Source organism: Zalophus californianus, chromosome 12 (assembly GCF_009762305.2).
Source record: "Zalophus californianus isolate mZalCal1 chromosome 12, mZalCal1.pri.v2, whole genome shotgun sequence".
Lineage (NCBI taxonomy): Eukaryota > Metazoa > Chordata > Mammalia > Carnivora > Otariidae > Zalophus > Zalophus californianus.
In genome coordinates, this window is record NC_045606.1 from 74644925 (window position 1) to 74659724 (window position 14800).

At 37.3% G+C, this 14800-nt stretch overlaps 1 long non-coding RNA gene across 13 annotated transcripts in view; it reads right to left on the bottom strand.

The window, feature by feature from the left end:
* The window catches only part of LOC113911567, a 97956-nt gene that overhangs the window by 22916 nt on the left and 60240 nt on the right, over positions 1-14800 (bottom strand). For 7 of the 13 annotated variants that reach the window (XR_004819466.1, XR_004819469.1, XR_004819470.1 and 4 more), the window contains 2 exons: positions 9251-9317; positions 1709-1742 (listed from right to left, as the gene is read on the bottom strand). The exons of 2 other annotated variants lie outside the window; for them this stretch is intronic. This is a non-coding gene — a long non-coding RNA (uncharacterized LOC113911567). Of the gene's footprint in view, positions 1-707; positions 1743-9250; positions 9318-14800 lie in introns of those variants that run through there. 4 more of the 13 variants (XR_003516532.1, XR_003516526.1, XR_003516529.1 and 1 more) reach the window with 1 other exon arrangement.

The window sequence follows — 14800 nt, forward strand, 5'->3', positions numbered from 1 at the left end:
CAAAGCAGACTGAGGACACCTGACTGCTAAATGCATTCAGGTGCCAGACCTGAGTCCTTTCCCTACGAAGGACGTTATTGAGATAGTTGGAAAAATTTGAATACAGTCTGTTGATTAGCAACTAGTATTGTATCAATACAATGATATTGTATTAATTTTCTAATATTGATCATTGTACTGCTGTTATGTTAGAAATGACCGTGGGCACCTGGGTGGCTCAGTCGATTGAGCTTCTGCCTTTGGCTCAGGTCTTGATCCCAGGCTCCTGGAATTGAGCCCCTCATCGGCCTCCCTGCTCAGCAGGGAGCATGCTTCTCCCTCTCCCTCTGCTGCTCCCTTGGGTTATGCTCTCTCTTTCTGTCCAAATAAATAAATAAATAACCATGAAGTATTGAAGGGTAAAAGGATATCACATGTGTAACTTACTCTCAAATGGTTGGGGGGGGAATAACATATATATGTAGAATTATAAAGGTAGTGCAATAAAATGTTAATATTTGTGAATCTGAACAAAGGGTATATAGGAATTCTTTGTACTACCCTTGCAATTTTTTGGCAAATTGGAAATTATGCCAAATAAAAAAAGTATTTCAGTAAAAATTCTTTTGAAGTATTTCAAATTTTTAGAAAAGCTTTATAAAGAGTAACATAATAATGTTCTCTGCAACTGGAGTAAACAACAGCTAATACTGTACTATTTACTTTCAGTCACTTAGCAAAATATTACCTGTAATATTTTATGTAGAAAAAAATTATTGTGTGTGTATGGGAAAAAAAGGAGAATGGCAAATGTTGTAGACTAAAGTAGGTTTAATCATCCTTTAAATTAAGAAATAAACAATCCCAGAATAAAAGATTATTCCTTTGTATCCTCAGAGACTATGAAACCTGCAGTAAAGCTTAGAACATAATATAGTTATTCTGCAAAAGGTCTAAGGGGTTAAATTTTTATTTTAGTTTCTATGGAAAAGCAAAAACATCAGTTTTTTTCCATAAATCAGAAAACAAAAAGAAAGTACTTTATTTGTTGTCTTAATTTGGTTGGAATCCATACAGAAAAACCACTTCATGGGGTGCCGGGGTGGCTCAGTCAGCTAAGCATCCAACTCTTGATTTCAGCTCTGGTAGAGACCTCGGGATTGTGAGATCGAGCCCTGGTTGGACTCTGTGCTCAGCGTGGAGTCTACTGGAGATTCTCTCTCCCCGTCCCCCTCTGCTCCACCTCAACCCCCTGCATGCACTCTTTCTCTCTCAAATAATAAATAAATCTTCAAAAAGAAAAAACACTTCAAAGGTGCCATTTAATTGAAACTATAATATAATTATATATATTATATATAAACAAAATATAACTATAATAAAAAGACTCGCTATTCAAAAAAAACCTTTCAACAGTCTCTTTTAAAAAACAGTAAATAATACTGATGGGTAAATACTGACAGAACATGTGATACCAAATGCTAAAACCAGTGATAGAAGTTACACCCTAGGTTTGCAACTAAGGTTTAATCTTTGCACTATCTTTACTCTCTGTGTTCCTGGCTACCCTGTTTTCTGGGGGTTGGGGTGAAAGTCACTGCCTGCTGCTCATTTGGCTGGTGGTGGATGTCAGGTGACTTTTTCTGAAAGGAAACGAGATGGACACATGACACTCCCCTGGCACGCAGGATGTCTCATCTCCTTCAGGTATCTTCATCCAGATACTCACTGGTAAGAACTGTAATCTTTGCTTTCCTTGGTAACTAGAAGAAAGGCCAAAAGAAAGATCAGAATCCAAGACCAGTCAGCAAATCAAAACAGCGTAAGTACAAGAACAAACGGAATTGAGTCATGAGGTCCTGAGTGAAGGAGCGATTGTCTGCAAGAGTAGAACCTGGAGCAAGGGGCCCGGCCACTCTGGGCAGAGAAAGGAACCGGGGCTCCTAGCCATTGGAGGTGCTGACTCATCCGCATCCACCATCTGCTTCACTTTTCTCTTTCGGGCTGTTTATTTCTCCCTGTGCTCTCTCTTGTTTTTCCTTATTTTTCTTTCCCCTTTTAAACTCTCCCACCCAAATAGGTCAGCTCTTCTTGAAACCCTGTAGCAAGGAGGATGCTGGCATGTATGCTCTAAGCTCTCTTTAGGATTTTAGGAGGAGTTTCTCCTTTGTCAGATGCCTTTTTTGGGTTCCTCCTTTTGTCAGAGAATAAATCCTAGGTGACATGGTCATGACCTTCTCTCCTACAGTCTCTTTAATATGAAAAAAGAAAAAAAAAGATTCCCTTTTTCATTCTGAGTTTCCTCACAGCAGGTCTTCAAGTTGTAACAAGACTTCTCAGCCTAATGGAATAAAATATTTTCTTAGTAATTTGTAGGTCCCTGGGTGGAAAAAAATACCATCATCGAGTACTGTGCCTTCCCCTCATTTTATGGAGGAAAATCATGGCTTGTCTGAAAAGAAAGGCATCATAAAGATTTATATGAAAAGAGCAGCAAAATATCACTTACAGATGCAAAAGAACTGCTGAACTGGTCTCTTTCTAATTGAAAACTGCTACTAATGTGAACCACATAAAATGTCCTTTCATGCCGAATGTATCTGTTCATCTATGTTGCAGTAAAGGCCAGAACACAAAAGATGTTTAGAAACCATAGTCTCCAACCCCTGGAAATTAAATTCTGAAAGGTTTTATGGCATCATCAAAAATTAAAGAATTATTTAGTAAAATTATGACAAGTATATGTATATTGGTGCTTTTATAGAGCTCTGGTTTTTTTTAAAGTTTTATTTAAGTAATCTCTACACCCAACGTGGGGCTCAAACTCATGACTCCAAGATCAAGAGTCACATGCTCTTTTTTTTAACATTTATTTTAGAGAGAAAGAGAGAGAGCATGTGTGTGAGCAGGAGAGGGGCAGAGGGGGAGAGAGAGAGAGAGAGAGAGAGAGAATCTCCAGCAGACTCCCCAATGAGTGCAGAGCCCCACACAGGGCTCAATCCCAGGACCCCAAGATCATGACCTGAGCCTGAGCTGAAATCAAGAGCTGGACACTTAACCAATTGAGTCACCCAAGGCACCCCGAGTCACCTATCTTCTGACTGAGCTAGCCAGGTGCCCCTATAGAGCTATATCTGAGGAGATGTTTTCTTAAATATGAACAGTATTTATCTCTAGGTGGTGGTATTTTATTTGGATTTTAAAAAACTTTATGTGTTTACTTATTTTAATACTTAGAGTTTGCATTATTATAATCAAGAAAAATAATTTTCTTTTCAGATTGAAAAGTAGTTCACAAAATATTTCAAATACCAATTATTTTTCAGAGGTGAAAGTTGTATTATAAAAAGTACATTTTTTTGGTTCTACGTTTTATTGTTTTTATTTTAATTCCAGTAGAGTTAACATATAGTGTTATATTAGTTTCAGGTGTACAATATAGTGATTCAGCAATTCCATACAACACCCAGTGCTCGTCATGACAAGTGCCCTCCTTAATCCCATCACCTGTTTTACCCATCTCCCCACATATGTGGAATTTTCTTTTAAAGACTTTATTCATTTGAGAGAGAGAGAGAGAGAGAGACAGCAAGCGCTTGCACAAGTTGGTGCGGAGGGGCAGAGGGAGAGGGAGAGCACAGAGGGAGAGTGAGAAGGAGAAGCAGACTCCCTGCTGAGCAGAGAGCCCGATATGGGACTCGATCCCAGGACCCAGAGATCATGACCCAAGCAGAAGGCAGACGCTCAACCGACTGAGCCACCCAGGCACCCCCATATGTGGAATTTAAGAAACAAATGAGCAAAGGAGAAAAAAATCAAGCAACAGATTCTTAACTATAGAAAAAGTAGATATTTTTAATGCAAATCCATTTTTAAATGATGCAACATTGAAATTAATTTTTTATTACTCTCTAATATGTAGCTTTAAAAAATATTGAGCATTTATGACATTCCTGACATTAAATCCAGCTTCCAGTGTGCAAGCAGAGTTGCCAGGGTGTCATCACTTTGTAATGGCATTTGAGAACTTCTATATTATTATAGGTTTTAGAACTTCATATTTACTTACTCCAATTAAACCTGTAAAAAAGTGCTTTTGATTATCTGCTATGAGATATAAAGGATTCTTGCATCACTTTCTCAACAGATAGACCACCAATCCAAAACAGTGAAAATAAATCCTCAGTGCACGTACGAGCAGAATCCAGACTGATCTCAGTTCCTATCCCCTCCCACCTACCATCTGGACCTCCCTGCAGTGATGGGAGATGCAACAGAAAGCAGAAGGAAGCACCTCCTTCCTTCCATTAACCACTCCAACTACTAAAAGCAGGCTCCAGAGAAAGGCCCCAAAGTCATGATTTTCCTCCATTTTCAGCCCTTACTGACCTGACAGGAATTTTAGGAGATCTTCTAATTACCTTTCAGATTAAAAAAAAAAAAAAATCTATGCGTCTATGAATAATTAGTAAGAAAAATTATGCTTTCAAATGGAGCATTTTATCCCTTCTTACCAGGATTAGGGATTCAATTAGATCAACTTCTTGAGGGCAGATGTATGAATAAATTACCGGCTCGATCCCTACCCTTCCTCCATTTTAAGTATTTTTTAAGCTCTAAGTTCTTCTCATAAAAACATCTTTCAGTGGTATCCCACCACTTGGAGACTTCTCCAGAATTTTATCCATCAGTATTCTCTCATCTCTTCCTCTCTTCTTCAATTCTCTGTTGTCTGTCGTTGACACACAAGTCCAGCTCTGCCTAGGTGAAGGAAGGCTCAACGCTGTCTTCCACTTCAGCTGCAATCCCATCTTTCTCCTCCCTCCGTAAGTACCCTCATCATCTCTTTCTAACCTTCCCCACAGGTTAGTTCCTTTTGCTGTCACTCTGATGAAGGTGCTGTCATCATGGCCAGCAATGGCCTTCAAAGGAAAACCAACATTCACCTTGCTGCACCATTTTATTTTGCTTATTTTTAATTTCCTTCTTCAAATTTACTTCCATCAGGATCATGGACACTACATTCTCCATGCTTTTTCCTATTCCACTAGACATTTTGCTGGTTTCTTGTCTTTTACCTGCCCCTAAACATCGGTGTTTTCTCAAACCCTTTCCTATGTTTTCTTTCTCTTCTTATGCACCTCACCCAAATGATACTCCGGGCCACCCCTATATACTTCCATCTCGCTTTTGAGTTCCATATCGATATTTTAAATTTCCCAGTGGATATTTATCCTTTCCTCAAACATTCACTGGGCCTGTACATTACACCAAAAAAGAAACAAAAATAAGTAGCTTGATTACTGGTCTCTTTTCATCCATTTTCTCCTCTTTTCAGTCTATCTTTTGTTCAGAGGTATAAATTTGATCATGTTAGTCCTCCATGTTAAAAAATTCAGGGTCTCCACAGGGCCCACGGGAGAAATCTAAAGTGTCAGTCCGGCTTGCTGAGTCCTCCTCTACAGACTACCCCTCCAACTTCATTTTCTTTCTCTCTCTCTCCTTATGTCCCCAAACCTGCCAAGCAACCATACACATGGTGTGCTCCCAATCACAACATCTTTGTGCTTATCACTGGGTTTCACTACTGGGCTGGAATACTCTTCCTCCCTCTTTCTTCTTCACCAGCTCAAATGTTTCTTCCTAAACTAAACTTTTCTGTTCTTTTTTTTTTTTACATCCCACCAGTCAAAAAAAGAAAAAAAAGCAGGAACTGTAAGTCTGGGCCAATTTGATTAACATCAAATTTGGGTAGCATTCAGAACAGATAACTGAACGGACAACTTGTGAGTACTCAGAATAGAATGTAGTGTCTATCAGAAGCCATAAAGTACAAGCTGAGGGAGAGCTCTAGAAGCCTAGGAAAACATGACATCATGGTGTATGTCCATGTCAGAAAACTGAGCTAAATGCCCTCCATGCTATTATATATTTTGTGTTAGACTTAGAGTTGGAGAAGCAGGAGAGGGTAAACTGTAAGACTAACATTTGAAAAAAAGATTTTACTTATTTATTTGAGAGAGAGAGAGAGTATGAGTGGGGGGAGGGGCAGAGGGAGAGAGAGAAGCAGACTCACTGCTGAGCAGGGAGCCCTAGGCCAGCCTCCATCCCAGGACCCTGGGATCATGACCTAAGCTGATGGCAAATACTTAAACACAGCCACTCAGGCACCCCAAGACTACATTTTTTGAAGCTATGCCTAATGGGTCCTAATATAGGAAATGCTAAATACTCAACACCACCATTCACCTTTGCTTATGGAGAAAGCAGGTTTAAAGTGCAGGTGTGAAGCAAATAAAAGACATGCCCAGCGAGCATTCTAAGAGGCCTTATGGAAGGATGATAGAGAAAAATCTCCTTCCTCAGTGATGGTGGATGGCTACCAAAGATTGCTTAAATGCTTATGAAATTTGGGTCTTTTTGACTCCAGCTGGTGGAATCACCTCTCTCTCTCCTATCTATTACCTACTGAATTACTACTCACTCATCAGTGAGAAGGAATAGAAAAATGACACTGTTTGATAGAGTGAGGGATACCTCTTTACTCAAATAGCTAGAGTCTTGCTGACAGAATGGCACTTAAATATTACCAATTAGCTTTGTATCTCTGTTGGGAAAAATGTGCCTACTTAATCTGTACATGACATAAAAAGCTCAACATTCATTTCTCCTCTTACAGACTTTTTCCATACCATTAAGAGAAGGTAAATGGGACAAATAATGCACAATTGTGGCAGTTCAAAATATCAATTTTTTTCTAAATGCAACAAGATTTTCCTTTTAAATGACATTTGCTCTAAATATGGATAGTACTGTGTACTTGTTTTTATTATCCCTACTGAAAAATCCCTGAGAAATAAATAATTCACGGAGTTGAATTTATAAGGGCAACTTGGTTACTGTTGCTTTGGAAACTAGTTCTTCTGTGTATGTCTATGGACTCAAATGATATTGAGCTATCATTTTTCGAATATCAAAAATAATTATGAATTTTCCAGAGATTTTTCCTTCTCTTTATTGATTGGATTAAAGCTATGTGAATTGCATAGAAAAGGATCTGATCAAAAGTAACATCTAACTTGCACTTCCTAACTCTAAGGACTGGAGAAAGGATATAGAACTAAGTCTTTGTGTTTAGTCAGGAAGGTTGGGATTAAATCCTGGGTCTTTTCTGGCATTAAGAATCTGACTCTTATCTCAATTAATATAGTAGAGGTTGCTTTGTGATTCTCTGAGGAATCTATTTAGGGAAATTCAGTTAAATATTTACTGAGTAGATGCTATTAATAGATATTCATGCTCTGTTTAAAATACTTAACAAGCTGAGACTGCAATTACCTCTCCTCTGTTCCACCATGATTATACAATTAAAATGACTACTATTATTTAAGAAAAAAATATAAATAAATAAATATCAAGGCTATGCATTTAGGACATCCTCCTCTAGCTATAATTCTACAAAATTATACAAAACAAAACAAAACTGATAGAATTGTACAAAACAAAAACGATAGAATCTTGGTGTTGAAACAAACTTTGGATGTCTTCTAAGAATAAAGGTATAGGGACCACACTTTGGTGAGGATAAAATGAATGAAAATGCTATGGTTCTAGAGTTGTAGACTGTTCAGTCAGATAAAAGGTGTGGAAAGTGCTGCCAAAGGCAAATCACAAAGTTGTCGCAGAAACAAAAGATACACATAATGGAAAATCTAAACTGTCCAGACATCTTCTAAAGCTATAATCTGCTAAAAATCAGTGCATCGGTAAATATTTGCCTGATCTTCTAGACAATATCATTTTTCAGATTTTAGAAAAAGTAATAAAGAGAATTGCTAGTCTATACTTGGTTATGAAAGCTGCAGGGGATTGATGAGAAATTGATGAAAACTTTGGAATTGTGCCATTTTAGAACTTATAATAGCCAAGGAAGTATGTATTGAGCACAGGCAACAAGGTCAGCAATCTTTGAAAGAGTAAATAGTCCCACTACACACCTATATTATAATGGCCAAAATCCAGAACAACACCAAATGTTGGTAAGGATGTGAAGAACAGGAATGCTCATTCATTGCTGGTGGGAATGCAAAATGGACAGCCACTTTGGTAGACAATTTGGTGCTTTCTTATAAAACTAAACATACCCTTATGTTTATCCTTTATACAATCCAGAAATCATACTCCTTAGTATTTACCCAAATGAACTGAAAGAAAACATGTCCACACAAAAACCTGCTCATGAAGTTTACAGAAGCTTCATTCACAAGTGCCAACAGTTGGAAGCAACCAAGATGTCCTTCAGTAGATGAATGGATAAATAAACTGTAGTACATCCAGACAATGAATATTATTTGGCACACACACAAAAATGAGCCATCAAGCCAAAAAGATATAGAGGAATTTTAAATGCATATTACTAGGTAAAAGAAGCCAATCTGAAAAAGGGTACATACTATATGATTCCAACTATATGACATTCTGAAAAAGGTGAAACTATGGAAACAGTAAAAAGATTAGTGGCAGAAAAGGGTTTGGGGAGGGGGGACGAACAGACAGGATTTTTCAGGAAGTAAACATATATCCTGTGTGGTACCGTAATGATGGATACATGTCATTATACATTTGTACAAACCCATAGATTATACAACACAAAGACTGAAGCCTGTTGTAAACTATGGACTTTGAGTGACTATGACATGTCAATGTAGGTTCATCAATTGTAACAAATGTACCATACTGGTGCAGGATGTTGCTAATGAGGGAAGCTATGCATTTGTGAGGACAGAGGATATGTAGGAATATCTGTACCTCCCACCCAATTTTGCTACAAATCTAAAGCTGCTTTAAAAAGTTAAGTCTTTTTGGGGCACCTGGGTGGCTCAGTTGGTTAGTGTCTGCCTTTGGCTCAGGTCATGATCATAGGTCCTGGGATAGAGCCCTGCATCGCCCCTCCCCCTGCACGTGCTCTCTTGCTCTCTCTCTCTCTCTCTCAAATAAATAAAATCTTTTTTAAAAAATTAAGTTGTTTTTATGGGGCGCCTGCGTGGCTCAGATGGTTAAGCGTCTGCCTTTGGCTCAGGTCATGATCCCGGGGTCCTGGGATCGAGCCCCGCATCAGGCTCCCTGCGGGGGAGCCTGCTTCTCCCTCTGCCTCTGCTTCTCTCTCTCTCTCTCTGACTCTCATGAATAAATAAACATTTAAAAAAATAAATAAAAATTAAGTTGTTTTTAAAAAGTGAGTAATCAAAAACTTTAAAGAAACCAGACTGACCTTATTGTCTTCCATGATGGATTGAGGAGAGTAGAAAGAAGTAAGAATAAATTTACAAAAGCATTCCCTGAGAGAAAGGAAGGAGAGGTAATTAGAGTGATCAATGTATATATATAAGAACTTCTGTGCTGAATTTATCATTGTTTTTAATTTTAAAGGTCTGTAAATACAATGTGGACATAGCAGAAACCCTTCAGAATGAGTTAAGGTGGAGAAAATACTGAAAAATTAAAAAGAACTTTCTAATTATACTTAATTATGAAGAATTTGAGATAAAAGCAAGACAGGCTCTATAGGCAGAAGATCAGGCTTGAAATCCTGATTTTGATCCTCACTAAGCTGGGGACCTTGTTACCTAACCAATTTGAACCTTTGTTTCCTCATCTATAAAATGATCATCTCATCCTAAAATTTTCGGTGAGGACTGAATAAAATTGGTAAAATTTAGCACCATGGCTGATACATAATCAGTTCTCTTTTGAAAGCATTAGCTTCCATCAATATATTTACTATCAATAATGTAGACACAATTCCTGGGGCTTATGACATGAAAATGGGAGCAGAGTTAAATTCTAGTTTTTATCATCTGTGATATTACCTATCATCTACAATTTTGTCTCACTTGTACATCTGTACATTTGATAATCATTACTTCTTTCAATACTAAAGACTATGATGAACATATTGATTAGGAATAGGCCCCAAAATAGAAATTTTAGCATCCTTTCAGGTTAACACCAAATCAGTAATCCACATTCGTTAGGTATGATTTGATAAATTGGGAATTAATCAGACATATCGTATTATCATTAAATTCATATCTCACCATCTTATCCACACAAATATCTGGAAAGTCAAATTAACTGTTAAAATTCAAATATTCTACATGAAATATAAAGAAGATGTTCAACAAATGGTGAATAAATAAATGAATTAAAGAACTGGAGCAAACTTGGAAAAATAAAAACAAATGATCATTAGATGGTGATATGGGGGTAATATTTGTTTCTCTTATTGCTATTATAATATTATTTCTATATTAGTAAAGAACATTATTAAATAACTAAAAAAAGAAATCAAGATATCCTTGGTACATAATGTTTCCTTGATTTTCCATTATGATAACCCTATCAAAAGAAGCAGCAAATCTAATTTGTTATAACTTACAATTTATGGCTTCTGATGGACACCACATCCTATTATTCTAAGTACTCACAAGTTATCAGTTCAAATTACCTGTTCCGAATGCTGACCAAATTTGATGTTAATCAAATTGGTCCAAATTTACAGTACCCACTTTTTTCTTTTTTAAAAATTGTTGAGAAAATATTTGTCTATAAATTTAAACTATTGTGCTAAAGGGATGGCATGACTTATAAAGATACACTATTTATGAGAAGAAAATATGTGGGATTTGTAATGTGTTTTTGTTGCTACTGTTTTTCTTGTAAAAGACATTAGATTTGATTCTGAATTAGCTTGTAAATTATTCATTTGGTATCAAGTAGTAATGCCATTCACTTCCTATTGTCTGGTACTAGATTTAAACTGGAAGTAAAAAATTAGAGCCCAATTATGTTTCTTCATCTCTTACGAGGTGTTTCCAAAGAGCCCTAACTTGTAGACAAAGCCAAAACATTGTTATTCATTCATTCAATAAATAGTGTATATACTTTATCTACAAAGTGCCCTGGGGTGAATTAAAATTTTAAAAAGTTTATTTAATAAATGTATGACGTGATAAGAGAGTAAGAGATGCATAAATTCCTTAAAACTCAATCCATAGTAGTAAGTTTAAGCAAAATAAGTGTTAGGCCAGAACTTCATGAAGGAGGTGGCATTTCATAGTCCCTGAACAATGATAAAATATGTAGAAGAAATGTGGGGGAGGAGAGGTGCAAGGGACGTATGGGAAGGGACTTAGCCCAAAACTTCAGGAGCAAAGTTAGAGATATGAATAAAAGTATCAGACACTTATGGGATATAGGGAATATTTCCACTAAGGATGAATATTACAAAGGCTATAATAAAAGACACACCTAAAGATTAAGGTTTGAATAATATTGTGGGAAGTGGTAAATTCCAGGCTAAAAACTTTGGATTTATTCTATAGGAAATGGGAACTCATTAAGGTGTTTACATGGAGAAGTGACATTATCATAGCTGCACTCCAGGGAAATCATGTCAGCAGTGATATTTTCAATAGATTTAAGAGGAAGAGTTTGAGATGATTGATTAGTAAGAGTCCAAATGAGTAATGAGGGACTGATCCAAGTGGTGCCATAATAATATTTTATTAATCAATATATATGAGTATTTAATACCATGCTTTGTATGATAAACAAATCAAAGAAATTGTTTATTCAGTATCCTCTTAATTAAAACCCAAGGAAGATGTCACACTAAACATTAATTAGGGTGAAGATAAAACTTTAAAATAATTCTATCATTATTGACATTTATGGGTACTCAGTTCATAGGTAGAAAATGAAAGATCTAAAAATCTCACAGTATTTCAGAAACAAGTAGATATAAATAAAAAAGTAATCTAAGGAAAACAGACCTCTGCCAATAAAATGCAAAGTTGTGGTAGGCACTGCTAGTTGTTACCTCAATATCCTCTCTCTTTTTCTTCCTTAGTAATAGAACCTACAAATTTATCAAAGCATGACCACCTAGAATAAAGGTTATACTTCCCAGCCTCCCTTGAAGCTAACTAGGGTTATGTTATTAAATTCTGGCCAATGGAATTTAGCAAAAATGTCCTGTATGATTTCTAGAAAGTGTCCTTAAGGGGGAAAAATGTGTTCTGTCCCTAATCTTCCTTATCATTATGGTTAGTTAGACTGTAGACCTCATGATTGGAACTTGAGCAGTCATTTTGAAAAGCCAGGTATTGAGGATAGCAAAGAAATGATCAAATTCTGTCTTGTTTCTCTCTTTTTTTTTTTTAAGATTTATTTATTTGTTTGAGAGAGAGAGAGAGAGAGAGAGAGAGAGAGCATGAGCATGAAGGGCAGAAGGAGAGGGAGAAAGAATCTCAAGAAGACTCCACACTGAGCGCAGAGCCCAACGTGGGGCTCAATCTCACGACCCTGAAATCACGACCTGAGCTGAAACCAAGAATCAGACACTTAACTGACTGCACCACCCAGGTGCCCCTCCAATTGTGTCTTGTTTAAACAATTTTTTTGCTTTTCCTATCACTTGCAACCAAACCTAATCATTAGAATTAATAATTTTCTAGATCTTAAAAGATCTCATCACGAGAAAAACAGTTTTTGTAACTATGTATGGTGAAGAATGCTAACCAGACTTATGATAGCGATCATTCTGTAATATATACAAATATGGAATTAGTAGGTTGTACACTTGAAACAAATATAACCTTAAATGTCAAATTGTACCTCACTAAAAAAAGAATAGAACTAATAAGGATAAGGGCTGGCATATAAAGGAAAGGATGCTGGGCTGGGAGTTGGGAGACCAAGGGCTTACCTAACTTCACCAACTATTTAAGTTTGGTCAAATCCTTTAACTTTTTGGTGTCACTCATACCCTTGTAAAATGGCACTATTGATCCTTGTGCCTGCTTTAAACTTGAGTGTAAATTGTAAGGATTAAATGAAGTCATAACTATTTTAAAAAGGATACAATGTTTTATTTTTTTAAATAAGAATTTATATTGTTCTACATTTTTTATTAAAATGACATCATAACCAGGATGTGGGTTATGGTTCTAGGGTAGACTTCACCCCACAACTGCCACAAGGGTGGTACTGAATGGGAATCTGGATGGAGCAGAAAGAGGGAACAAAGAAAGAGAGTTTGCTTTATATAAATGTATAAATCCAAGCCTACCTTCTTGACAACATCCTCAGTGTTATGGATCTATTGCTCTTCCTGCTGATCAAGTTGGTGTAGGTAATAAAACAAGAATATGGGTTCCCACAAATCGAAGTGCACAATAAAACCTAAATATCTTGGTAAACATGTTCTACAAGGTGGCATTGCTGCGTTTTGTACCCCTGGATTTGGAAGAGGCTTACTATCCTGGTAGCCTGGTAAATTAGCGTGGGATTACCAAAAAGGCCTTTCCCTGCTAGAATTGTCATTCAGGAGGTTTGGGTGAGAAAGACATAGAAAAGTCTAAGAGCAATTAATAAGGAAATGGATTTTTGAAAGTACATTAAACTTTCTTTTCATCGATTTAAGAATTGTACAAATGGGTCTTCCTTACATAAGGTACTCAAGGATATGTTTCTTTGTTACTTCAAAACACCCAGATTAGAGGATTCACTAAATAAATATTTTAAAATTGAGGAACATGTTCTCCATGGACTTAATCCAAGTCTAAGAAGACTGAAGGGACCCAGGCCTGATCTATAAGGGGTTCTTGGGTCAGGAGATGAGGTAGGCCCATTGGAATGGGACAGTAAGTGGGGCTTTTCTCAGTAGAAAGAAAAGAGTGTCAGAGAGGCTCGACATAGGCAAAAGGAGTCTGTTTCAGCAACGATATGAAGCAAAGAGCCAGAGGCAGGGAGAAGTCTGGGCAGGTATTCTGCTTCGGGGAGGTCTGTGAGCGAGTGAGTAGGAGATCCCAGTAGGCAAGCTCTACACAGCCTGAGGGAGTCTGGGATCAAGGAAAGCTGGCATGTGGATTGGCAACATGTGGTGGGACTCCGAGCGGGGGACTGGAGCTCAGGCCATGGGAAGAATAGCTGGACGTGTCAGATGCAAATCAAAAACTGAACTCAGAGGTGGAAAACAAGATGGAGGCTTTATGACAAGGAAGGATGCAAAATGCTGACTATTAAAACAAGGTTCAAGGTATAAGGTTAGAGGGGCCAGTAGTGAAGTAAATGGATCCTGAACAACTGAAATATGTTGGGATGAAGGGTTCTTTTTTTCCCTTGGGCCTAGAATAAAGTTAACAACGGGAGCCAACTGGCCTCATATCTGGAACCTAGAGGGTTCTGGGGAGAGGTAGACAGCTAATCACAAACACTGAACAAGAAGGACTTAAGTGTGCAACCAGAAAACCTCTGCCCATTCAAACCCATTCTGCAGGCTTAGTTGTTCCCTCACTTTAAAAGATGCACTTTAGGGAAGGTACTGTTGACTGTTTTGGTCACCCTCAGAGTAACCTCTGGTCAGGTTAGTCCCCTAAATCAGTTCTAATATTAAAATGACCAATCCTATGTAATTGTAAAAACTTCCAATTCTATTTATACCAAATCTTCTCCTCCCTAGATCAAATCTGTTCAGAGGAATAGCAGCTTTATTTATGTTTCTGTCTTATGCTTCTACCTCTCTTCCTCCAGCTTGCTAATCCATGGTTTCTGACTTCTTCCAAGGTGGAGCTGGAGGGGTTTAGGGAGATGAAGTAGGAGGAAAGATTTTATTCATCATATACTGTAATAAAGAACTGGAGATGATATTCTCCAGGCTTGGCAGGTGTTTAAAGCTCTCGTTCTTTTTTGGGATGCCTTTTAAGGTTCTTTGGAGAGAAGTCCATTGCTGGGGAACACTTCTCCAAAGTTCCTGTGG